Below are 11,718 nucleotides of genomic sequence, written 5' to 3'. Positions count from 1 at the left end.
AACTTCCTCATGAAAATCGTACTTAAATATATACTTATTTCTACACATACAGAACTTTTATGTAAAGTAGAGAAAGTTCCCACTAGGAAGATAATTAAAGGTTGTTAATGTTCTTTGTATCACTTAGCAGCCAAGACACATGTTTATTTCTGCTCCTCAGAAGCAATGTTAGCTACTCGCTTCAATTCGGGAAAGTGTGTATGTTCAGGAAGGTTTAGATGAGATATTTATTCAGTCTTTTTCTCAATCTTCTTCATCTTTTCATTGTAGGCAATAAATTGAGAGTCTGTTCCGAAAATTCTATCCCACCATGTAAATGTTGAAGCATAGTTTGCGATGAAGTTCATGTGGTGGAAATCACGATGCCGAGGACTAGCATAGAAAGGGATGATTTAAAAGGTTGAGAGGAATGTCATAACCACTATGGACATCAATAGTTTCTATCAAATGAATAGTCACCCATGACCAAAGGAGAATGACGTGATCACATAAAAGCATGATTCCAATGAAAAGTCCAGTTCCAAGAATCAGAGTTTCCAAGGGATGTGCATATCCAGCTTCCATTCCAAATGGAGCCTGAAACTCATGGTGAACTTTATGAATATATTTATATATTCTTTTGTGATGTAAGAGCCCTATGCAGGAAATAGTGCCCGGTATCCTCAATCACTGCACAGCCGAAGCATCTTGCCAAAAGCGGATACCATCTTGGCATTCTTTCCCAATCGTAGGGTATATTAAAATACTCTGTAAAATAATAAGTTCCACAGATCAAAGGAAGCTGGATACAAAAGTGATTAAAGAGAAGTACTTTAAAACATTTCCATTGGTTTTCCCATGTTTCTGCTTTATCCTTTTGAATTTTGTACTTTTTCACGTAAGGTATAAATTGAAACAAAAATCCAGGTAAACAGAACAAGAAATAAAGCACCTCATGAACTATCAAGGATTCCCATGTTGCAATCTGGAACTTTGTATAATTATTCAACATATAGTTCCAAGCATTTTTAAATGGTTCTTGTAGAGGGTTCTCAGGGAAAAGTGAATCTACATACTCCACAGCCAAGGATGCTGAACTAAAGATGCCGATACTTTCATTTGTTGCCATTTCTCAAATCTCTGCTGAAAGCCTTAGAATTCTGGACAACCGCACGGGAACTGCGGGCCACCGTCACCCAGATTCGGCCAGGAGCTGCAGCCTAGGCTCTGCTTTATTTGCTAAGTAGGCACCTCAAGTGGCTTAGAATCCAGTAGATGGAAAATCACACTTTGCAAAAACACTTGTCTAACCTTCTAAGATCTTGAAAGTTTGTTGCCAAAATGTTTTAAGGAAATAACAAGATCTTTGATAATTCCAGATTTCCCTTATTGAATGACTTGGGAGCCGGGGTGGAGTCTGACAGCCTATAAGGGGCTCTGACTGAGTGATCTGTTTGAATAAGGGAAGCGTGGCATGCTGTTTAAGGATGCAGGATTCAGTGCTGCACTGGTCTGGGTTCAAATCCACTTGCTAGCTAAGTCATCTCAGGCGAGTTTTAAGTTTTCTGCCTCTGCGCCTCATCTGTAAAGCGGGGATAATAATGGTATTTGCCTCAGAAGCTTGTTTTGAATGTGGTACTTAAGAGCTCTTAGCAACCACTTGAACACAGCTTAAATTACTACTTTTTTCAGGGTTGCTTGGAGAGCAGATCCTTTGCTCAGGATCAATCCTCTGAGGATTCTAAGGGAGCTAGAATGGCCAACTGGACTTGTTTGCCCAAGACTGAGACATTTCCCTGGAATGCATGAGTTTTAGCACTAAAACCAAGACAGTCCCGGGAAAATTGGGATGGTTGGTCACTCTAAAGGCAGAACATTTTTTGAAGCTCTTCAAGTACTTATTTACATACATTATTTTTCCTGGTAAACAGTAGCTAGCTATAAACCTCAGAGGCTTTATTAATTCAATAAGCAATACTTGCTGAAGTTTATCTGAGAATTTATATATCTATTAGCTGCTCCAGCTCAAATTTCTACCTTGGTGGACCTGGAGAGAAGCACACGGGAGGAAGTGTGTTTCTAGGTTTCCTGGAATTTCCTGTATTTGGAATGTGCCCAGCTATCATGTCTATATTTCTTGATCAGGTGACATTTTTCTTTTAGTAAAAATGCAGGTGTGTATTAACAGTCTGGAAGAGTCTTAAGATGTTATTTAGTGGCTCAATAAATGTTAGTTGGATTAATAAGTGACTACCAATGAGGATGGCTTGACTTGGGTGTTTTGGAGACTTTATTTATGAAATTGAGAGATACAATTTGAAAGTCATCTCCTTCTCAGACGGCAATTTCCTCCCTTGCACATCATTAACTCTCTCTTAATGTGGCTTCCCACAATAAAAGTATGATACCAGGCAGTCACCTACATTGCCCCAGTGAAGAGGCCCTTGGGATGTCTGTAACAGGCATTTGTGGAATTTCTGAATTCGGCCAGCAAGTCGTCTGGGACGCATATACAGAAACACTAACATATGCATATACATATATATTGTATCCCTCAACAATGCCCAGCTGAAGTCATACATCCCCTCTAACTATGTTCCAGGTGGGACTTGACCTTGGCAGTATACACATTTTTGTAGGATAGTGCTTTGGACCTGTTAGGGTGGTTGAGGGTTGAACCCCTTTTTCTTTTGATTTTTTAATTATTTTTAAAGATTTTATTTGTTTATTTGACAGAGAAAGAGATAGCAAGAGAGGGAACACAAGCAGGGAGAGTGGGAGAGGGAGAAGCAGGCTTCCCACGGAGCAGGGAGCCCAATGCAGGGCTCGATGTGGGGCTTGATGCGGGGTTCGATCGCAGGACCCCGGGATCATGACCGGAGCCGAAGGCAGATGTTCAACGACTGAGCCACCCAGGCACCCTCCCCCTTTTCTTTTTAAAGATCCACCGTTTTTTCTCACACCAGAAGGATTTGCCATCCTCCATTCACCACTAGATGGCTCATCATTCAAAAAAATCCTTCATTCCAAAAAGGTTTATTGATCAAGTTTTCCACAATCATTTGAGTACTGCCCTCATGAATTTCAGCCATATCAGAGCATATTACTATATACTCTTTTTGTTTCATTTTGGTTTTAAAATATTTATTTATTTATTTATTTATTTATTTATTTATTTATTTATTTGACAGAGAGAGAAAGAGCACAAGCAGGGGGGAGAGGCAGAGGCAGAGGGAGAAGCAGGCTTCCCTCAGAGCAGGGAGCCCGATGCGGGGTTCGATCCCAGGACCCCAGGACCTGAGCCGAAGGCAGCCGCCCAGGAGCCCTTACTATATACTCTTTTGAATATTTTTCTTTAAACTGGCTTAATTTTTAACTTAAGTATGCCTGTTTTAGAAGTAAACTGGAAGATGAGGGGGGAAAAGTGAGAGGTATACATAGATGAAAAACAGAATGGCGCCAGAGAGAAAGAGCTGCAGCAAAGATTGATGGGAAGAAATCATGGGTCTGGAGGTGGTGATTCAGGAGGCAAGGGACCAAGACCAGTAGAAAGCAGAAAGTTGGAGGGTGCAGGTGAGTAACAAGGGATCTCAAAACTGAGAGGGAAAAGCTGGGCAAGAGACAAGGAGAGGAAGGCGTAGAACCTGGGGATGAGGAGGATGTGAGACAGGTATAGAAATATTGGCATAAGAAGTTTGTATAAGATGAGGCTGCCACTGAGTTGGGCAAGCCAGAGGCTGAAAAAAAGGTGGAGCTCAAGGGAAAAGTGCGGGCATGCGATCTGAGGGGCTGAGGAGGATTAGGAGGTGCATCAGATGCTCTTGGCCACCTACCCAGTTTTCATGACCTCTCCCTTCCTTTTTTCCTTTGGGGAACATTGGGAAACACTGTTCAGTAACCAAACCCCAAATTGTGGCCCAATAGACCACAGACTTTTAATGCCTTACCTGTAAACCTTGTGACCATGCGTGTTTGAGAATTCAGAATTGTTGGGATTTTAGAAACACAATACGAGTACATGCTAGACCTTAGGTAACTAACACACCCAGTGTGGTCCGGGGCAACACCCCATAACCAAACATGTTAATATTTCTGCAGCAAAACATATGATCTGTCACACTTAGTGGGATAGACAAGGACTAGGAAATAGCCTCAGGTCAGTTCAGATTAGGTTTTGGCACCTAAGGAATTTTGATGCCAAACTTAAAAAAAAAAAAAAAAAAGCCTCTTGACTTTGAATCTTTTGGATTGTGCACGTTGCTTATGTCTTGATTCTGAAGCTGGGTCATGGGTACGTGGGAGCTTGTCATGTTACTGTTTATACCTTTTTGTGTGTGTAAAATACTAATTTTTTTAAGTAGGCTCCACGCCCAGCATGGAGCCCAGCGCAGGTCTCGAACCCACAACCCTGAGATCAAGACCTAAGGTGAGAACAAGAGTCAGACACTTCACCAACTAAACCCACCCAGGTGCCCCTGTGTAAAATATTAATATTTAAAACCTTTGAATGACATGGGTTCATGTCTGTTCTGAGAGGGCACATGATTCGGTACTCGGTTCACAGCAGGCTTACTAAATACTTGTTGAATGGAATCAACTTGACCTAGCCCTCCCACCCTCATTGTTTGTTATTCTTGCCCTACAAAAAGCAACAGATGCTCTGCTGGTTAGGGAGGTTAGTCTGGTTGTGAATATAAATAAGAGTTAAGCTGGAACAAGGACCGACCCTAGGAAAAATTCATTTATTCTTTTATTCATTAATTCGACAAATATTTATCAAGGACTGCTATGGGCCTAGCACCAGGCCAGAAGAAGAGAAGCCATTGGAGGCACCACGTAAACAAAATTTCATCTCTACCATTGAGAAACTCACGGTCCGGTGGAGGGGATGATCTGCTCGTATCTGAGGGTGATTTAATGGGCTGAGTGCCACAGGAGAGACACTGAGGGCAATGAAAGCTCTAAGCAGGTGTGCCCTCTACCTGGGCGTGCCTGGGTATATTAAAGAAGAGCGGTGATTATCACAGTCTCCATGCTGCTACAACGTAAAATGGCAATGTGCTCTCAGTGTTTCCTAACCTATGGGAGCTTAGGTCTTCACAAAACTGAGTTTCTGAGGTACCCAAGGCTTCCTCTGTACCCAAGAAGGAGGGCAATGGAAGCCCGTGGTTAGGGGCCTTCCAGTGCTTAATCAGCATCATTGTAGATGACCCCCTGAGAAAAGTTATCATGGTCTCCTGGATGATCATCTGAAACATTCCCTGACCTTTCGGCCCCTGCTCCAGACAGTCCTGCCCCAACAACCCACACAAGAAAATGCCTTCATAAGTCAACATTCCTCAGAGAAGAATTTTTCCTGGAGCCCAGAGGCAACAGAATTTTTCCAATAACGAGATCTTGGTTTACTTCTTCCTTGATCTTGGCTTGACTCACCTCAGCCTGGGTCTAGACTGTGATGTGGGCCACAGAGATTCTTATCTGGGGATAATAAAGAAGTTGAGTAGATAAAGTACTTGACATAGTACTTGGCACATAGTAAGCACTGTAGCATTGTACCCACCTCATAGGGTTGGTGTCAGAATTCAATCAGATTACCCATGTAAAGAGCTCAACACACAATAAAGATTAGCAACTGTGATAACGGTGCTGATATGGTGATGATGCTAATATGATAATCATCCTGGTCAAGGAATGCCCCAGAGCAGTGAATTCCACCCCAGAATCTACATCTCGAAGAAGCTGATCCTTGTGGGGTCAACGCTTCGGTTTGGGAAGAGGAGCTGGTACTCAACAAGGTCTGTAAATCCCACGACGGTGTACTCAGAGCCTAGAGGAAGAGGCTGGGACCCCTGCATATCCACTCCAATGACATAACTGTCATAGAGATCACTAATGACCTCTTTCTTGGTAAATTCGATCAACCGCTTTCGGCCCTTATCTTTTGCAACCTTTTTCTGTCAGCAGGCAACAATGGCATGGTCAAGTCTTCCTTTTCTCCTTCATGACACATTGTGTTGACTTACATGACACCACACCCTGAGGTTTTCCTCTTTCTGGCTATTCCTTCTGGCTCTCCTTTGCAAGCACTTCTTCCTCCATCCATCTCTTAACTCCTGCTAACCATCAGGATTCTTTCTTAGGCAGCCTTCTTTTCTCATTGGACATATTCTCCCCTGAGTAATCTTTTCCACACCGATGGGTTCAGTGACCCATATGCTGATGATTCCTAAATCTCTAGCTCAGATCTCTCTTATGAGCTCTGCACCCACAGATCCAACTGCTAAGTGGACATTTCCTTATGGAAGTCTTATGAGCACCTCAAATCTATAAGGTCCTAATTCAAGTTAGCAGCTCCACCCCATGTCTATAAACAAATACTTTGCTTCCCCTCCTATGTTCCCTATCTCCCTCTCCCTCATCACCTACATCTAATCAATGTGTAGATAGATCTTCTAGAATATAATCTGAATGCATCCACTTCTTTCTGTTTTCATTGTCATCATGCTAATCCAGGCCACTGTCATCTCTCACCTGAAATAATTTTCTAATGGGTCCCCTTCTTTCCTGTTTTTCTCCTCTCCAGTCCACTCCTTACGTGAAAGCTAGAAGGGGTTTTCTGAAACAGCAAAATGATCGGGTCACACGTCTGCTTAAAATCTTTTGACAACTCCTCATCGTTTTTAGGTAATAATAATTACAGCTTGGATTTATAAAGTATCTAATATATGTCAGGCATTCCTCTGAGATATATATTGACAACATCCGATGAAGAACGGAGGCCTAGCAACAACTGTGTGGGTGAGTTTGAAACTGGCTTATCCAGCCCTAGTCGAGCCTCTCGAGATGACTGCCTCAACCAACAGCTTGATTACAACCTGAGCCTGAATTATCTAGATAAACCACTCCTAGATTCTTGACCCTTACCAACTACGTGAGATAATAATGTTTGTGGTTTTAAGCTGCCACGTTTGGGGGAAATTTGTTACACAGCAGTAAATAACTAGCACACTACTCTAGAATATTATTTCAAACTTCATTCATTCATTCATTCAACCAATAGCCATTTAATGAGTACCAAATATGAAAAATATGAGTACCAAATATGAAAACTACATCTCTGCCCACCCTCCCTTACCTTTGCCTACCCCCATCACAGCAATAAGGAATTATCTATCCCTCAATCCCAAAAGGTGACATGAGTCTTCATGGGTTTGTGCTTTTGTGCTGCCTGAGCTATCCTTTGCCTCTTTCTTAGCCTGGCTACCTCCCAGTCTTCCTCGAAGTTGGGTCCCTGTATCCCCTTCAGTCTGAGCTACATACTTCCTGCTCCATTAACACTCTATACCCACCTCTCTTAGCATTTACCTCACCATAGTATAATAGACGCTTTCCTTGTCCAACCAAATTGAACCTTGAGGAAGGAACTGTGTCTTACTCATCAACATGTCTCCCTGCTTGAAAGCTTGTAGAATGAATGAACCAATGGGTGAATGAATGTAAGATCTGGGGGGCGGGGCAGGCATCTTTGTCTTCTCTGTTCACTGATGTATCCCAAATGTCTAGCATAATGCCTGCTACAGAGTAAGTGCTCAATAAGTATCTGTTGAATGTTGTGGAAAGTTTAATGAAGAAACAAATAAATGAATACAAAGCAAATAGCCCTTGAACATAGGAAAAGGCATTCAATCACACTTCTACTAAATTAAAACTAACTTAAATTAAATTAATGTATTAATTAAAAGTAAACTTGCAGACTATTTCCTTTCTTATTTAATTGGCCCAAATCTGAACATCTGATAGTATTTGGTTGTAAAGCCTTGGGGAAGTGAACACTCTCACGCATTGCTGTTGGGAATGCAAAACGGCACAACCCCTATGGAGGACAACTGGGTGAGACCTATCAACATTTAAAGAATATTTACTCTTCTGGGTATCTGTCTTACAGATAGCCTTTCACACTTATGAAACAACGCATGGACAGGGCTATTTGTTGCCGTGTTGTTTATAATAGTGAATGGTTGGAAATAACCCAGATGTCCATCTACAGGCAACTGGATAAATAAACTGTGGTGTATCTGTACAATGTAGTATCATGCAGTTGTTAAAAGATGATTGAAGGAGCTGTCTCTGTACTGTATACTGAAATATCTTCATGATACATACTACGGTGAAGAAAGCAAAGTACAGAAAAGGATCTAGAGTATGCTACCTTCATGGAAGAAAGCAGAACATATAAAAAAGACACACATCTATTTGCACAAATATTAAAAAGTTATACAAGAAGTCAATAGAGGTGGTTACCTATTCGAGGCAAGAGGAGTGGACAAAGAACTGGGATAAAGGAAGACAGGGTGAGGCAGGCCTTCTTAATGTATTCCTTCTTGATGGGTTTGAATTTTGAATCATGTGAATGCACCACCTACTTCAAAACATTAAATTACAAGAAAAACAGCCAGCTTGTAGCTAGCTATGCATTTGAAAAGACAAACTCATTCCCTGAAACATATGAATATGTTTCTCCCAAGGACATGTGTGTTCAAACAGGGACTCAAACCAGAAGCCAAAGAAATCAACCATGCATTGTGAAATTTTAGGCAGCAACAGCAGTATAGTGAGGGAGAGGGGACAGAGCCTCGCAAAGCCCCCTGCCATCAGATCCTCATCCCCTGTTTGCCATCATGCCCACACATTCAGCAAACAGAGCCCAGAAAGAAGCTCTTATATCCCAGGGCTAATACCAGGCCCCCAGTTGTCACAATATCTGCAAATGCTAGCCCTGGGTAGTGCAAATGAATTTCTTTTGCAAATGGAGAATCAAGGCTTTTTGACAAAATATATGTGCAATAGAAATGTAGAAAGGTGCCCTTGGTCTTCCAGAAACAGAAAAAAAAAAAAAAAAAGATAGGAAAAGAAAAAGCCATAGCCATCTATATCAAAGCCTGAGCTGTTTATTTGGTGCAGATCTTATGATCATGAATGTCTCAGAGCTGTAATTCTGTCTGATTACCCTGTGTTGTCAGGAGGGTGGAAAAACCCAGAAGATTAATGTTTTGTGTGGCAATAAGGTGGCAGGCCTGCAACTCTGAGCTTATCTTCCATGAATCAGGAGCCGGGCTGAGAGGCTTCAAGAGACAGCGACATTTTATAATGATTTGTGTGTGTGTGTGTGTGTGCTTGTGGAATGAAGCCTGTCAAGCCCAGATTCATTAGTTTCTGATGCCATTGGCTTCCTCTGTAGATAGTCAGGCCAAAGGTCCCCGTGCTCAACCCCCTTCTCCAGTTCATTTTGTGGCATCAGTGTATCTAGGACAGAGTGGTATGTATACTTGAGGGGCAGGGGACAAGGCTGATTTGGGTATGGGCTCTGGTTTCTAATCCCTGTCAAAAGGCAGATGCCTTAGGAACTATTGGAAAGCTGTTTCAATGGGAAGCCCAGTTCAGTAACTGGGGGGGGGGGGGGGGGGCTTCTCCCTCTCCCTCTGCTCTTGGCCCTTGCTCGTGCACTCGCTCTCTCTCTCACTCGTTCTCTCTCTCTCTCTCTCTCGCTCTCACTCTCTCTCTGAAATAAATAAATAAAAATCTTAAAAGATAAATAAATAAATAAAACAGCTTCCACTTAAAAAACATAAAGTAAAACAAGAGTGACTGTTCAGTTGGCCTATCTGTTGACCTCAAGCATTTAGGCTATAGCACCTAGAACTTAGGTCCAAACTTTGTAAATTGGCCAATTTTAAATAGCATAACTATCCAAAATTCGACTGTAGAACTAGACTTCATAGAAGCTGCGTGACTTTGGAAAAGTCACTTAAACTCTCGGAGATTCCACTTATGTATAAGATAAGGATAATAATATCATCTAACAAGGTTGTTGTGTGGATGGGATGAGATAGATGCGCACAATGAGTGCCTGGCACTCAGTAAGTAGCCATCATTACTGCGGAAGCCTGGGGTTCAGAAATGAACTCCACTGCTTACTAACCATGTGACCTTTGGGCAACTTACCTGATCTCTCTAAACTTCAGTTTTCACAACTATAAGATGGAGCTAATAATCTTCGCAACCCTATGAGGCAAGCACCATTAAGCACAAGTTAAGAACTTAACCACAGTGCCTCTCATAGTAGTCATTCAAGAAATGACAGCTAGTAGGAGTAGTTATCGGTGGGAAATGAAGAGTGGGAGAAAGGGGAGGAAGAAGAGGAGGAGGAAAAGGGGGAGGAAGAGAAGGAGTGGGGGAAGAAGAGGAGGGGGGAGGAAGAGGAGGAGGAGGGGAAGAAAAAGGAGGAGGAGGGGGAAGAAGAAGAGGAGGAGGGAGAGGAAGAAGAGGGGGAGGAAGAGAAGGAGGAGGAGGAGGACAGAAATGTACATAAAAGCTACAGGAAGAGAAATTTGGTTCAAACGCAAAAACTTAGTGCCTCTGAATTTGTTTTCAAAATTAAAAAATCATCTCACCCCTCCTCTCACACACTTAAAAAATCTGCCTCCAAACTCCTTAGCATTATATTCAAAGACTTTTAGGGTCTCTGTCCCCTTGCTATCTTTCCAGCATCATTGTCTTCTGGTTTTCTTCCTCTATGCTGCAGCTCAGACAGGAAGTCCCACAGTGCTCATGCCCTGAACACGCAGTGCTATTTATACTATTATTACTAAATTGTTATTTATATGATTATTTATACGATGTATTGAATACTTGCCATATGTAAGCATCTTCCATGCATCCTCCCCACCAGACTGTAAGCTCCATGAGGAGCAAAACCACCATCTCTATTTATTTACCACTCTAGCCCAGTGTCTAGCATGGTGCCTGGCACATGCAGCGCCCTCGATAAATAGTTTTCGATGCTTGAATAAATGTAATCCTCACAGCAATTCTATGAGATGGGTGTAACCATCATTCCCATTTTACAGAAAAGAAACTGAGGCTTAGCGACATTAAATGAAAGTCATAGAAGTGTGGAGCTAAGATCAGACCCCTGTTTGTCAGACTCCACAGGCTCTGCCTGGAGCCACTCTCTTGCCCAGCTTATTTTCTCCAACGCACACCATGAATTCTCATGTCTTCCTTCCTCTGCTCATGCTGCTTGAAATGGTTTTTCCTCTCCGTCCGTCTGATAAACTCATCTTTTTTTTTGTGAGATGGAGAGTGTGTGCGTCGGGGAGGGGCACAGGGAGAGAGGGATCTTAAGCAGGCTCCACACCCAGCACGGAGCCTGACTAGGGGCTCAATCTCACAACCCTGAGATCATGACCGGAGCAGATTTAGTGCATGTCATTCTTCCCATATCTTAACTGACTGAGCCACCCAGGTGTCCCGATAAACTCATCTTTTAAGACTCACTTCAAGTGTCATTGCCTCTTACAATTAACAGACTTTTTATATTATATTTTATTCTAGAGAATATTTGAGATGGCTTTCAAAATGCATAACAGGAAAACAAACAAATAAATGATAAAATCATAGCAAAGAGAAATGTAGAATTAGGAAAAAAAACAAAGATCCAGGAAGGCAAGATTCATCTAGGAAAATGCCTGCTGAAAGATTCTCCTGTTCCTAGAAAGGTAGGCCACACATTTATTTCTAAGCGTGCTGGCAGCCAAGGCAAGGATAAGAGACCTGATCTGTTGTAGGACTCATAGTGTTTGTAAGTTAAAAAAAAAAAATTCTCCCACCTTTCCATTTTTAAAAGAAGCTCAGTTTTTCTCTGGAATTTGAGAGAAATACCTTCTGAAGCTTCTCTAA

The 11,718-nt window shown here is 42.0% G+C and overlaps 1 pseudogene; it reads right to left on the bottom strand.

The window, feature by feature from the left end:
• Window positions 1-227: 227 nt before the first annotated feature.
• On the bottom strand, window positions 228-1,145 carry LOC110577316 (annotated as a pseudogene).
• Window positions 1,146-11,718: the final 10,573 nt, after the last annotated feature.

The sequence above is a fragment of the Neomonachus schauinslandi genome, chromosome X, assembly GCF_002201575.2.
Source record: "Neomonachus schauinslandi chromosome X, ASM220157v2, whole genome shotgun sequence".
Classification (NCBI taxonomy): domain Eukaryota; kingdom Metazoa; phylum Chordata; class Mammalia; order Carnivora; family Phocidae; genus Neomonachus; species Neomonachus schauinslandi.
The sequence above is the reverse complement of the archived record's forward strand: the minus strand, read 5'-3'. Positions and strand labels throughout refer to the sequence as shown.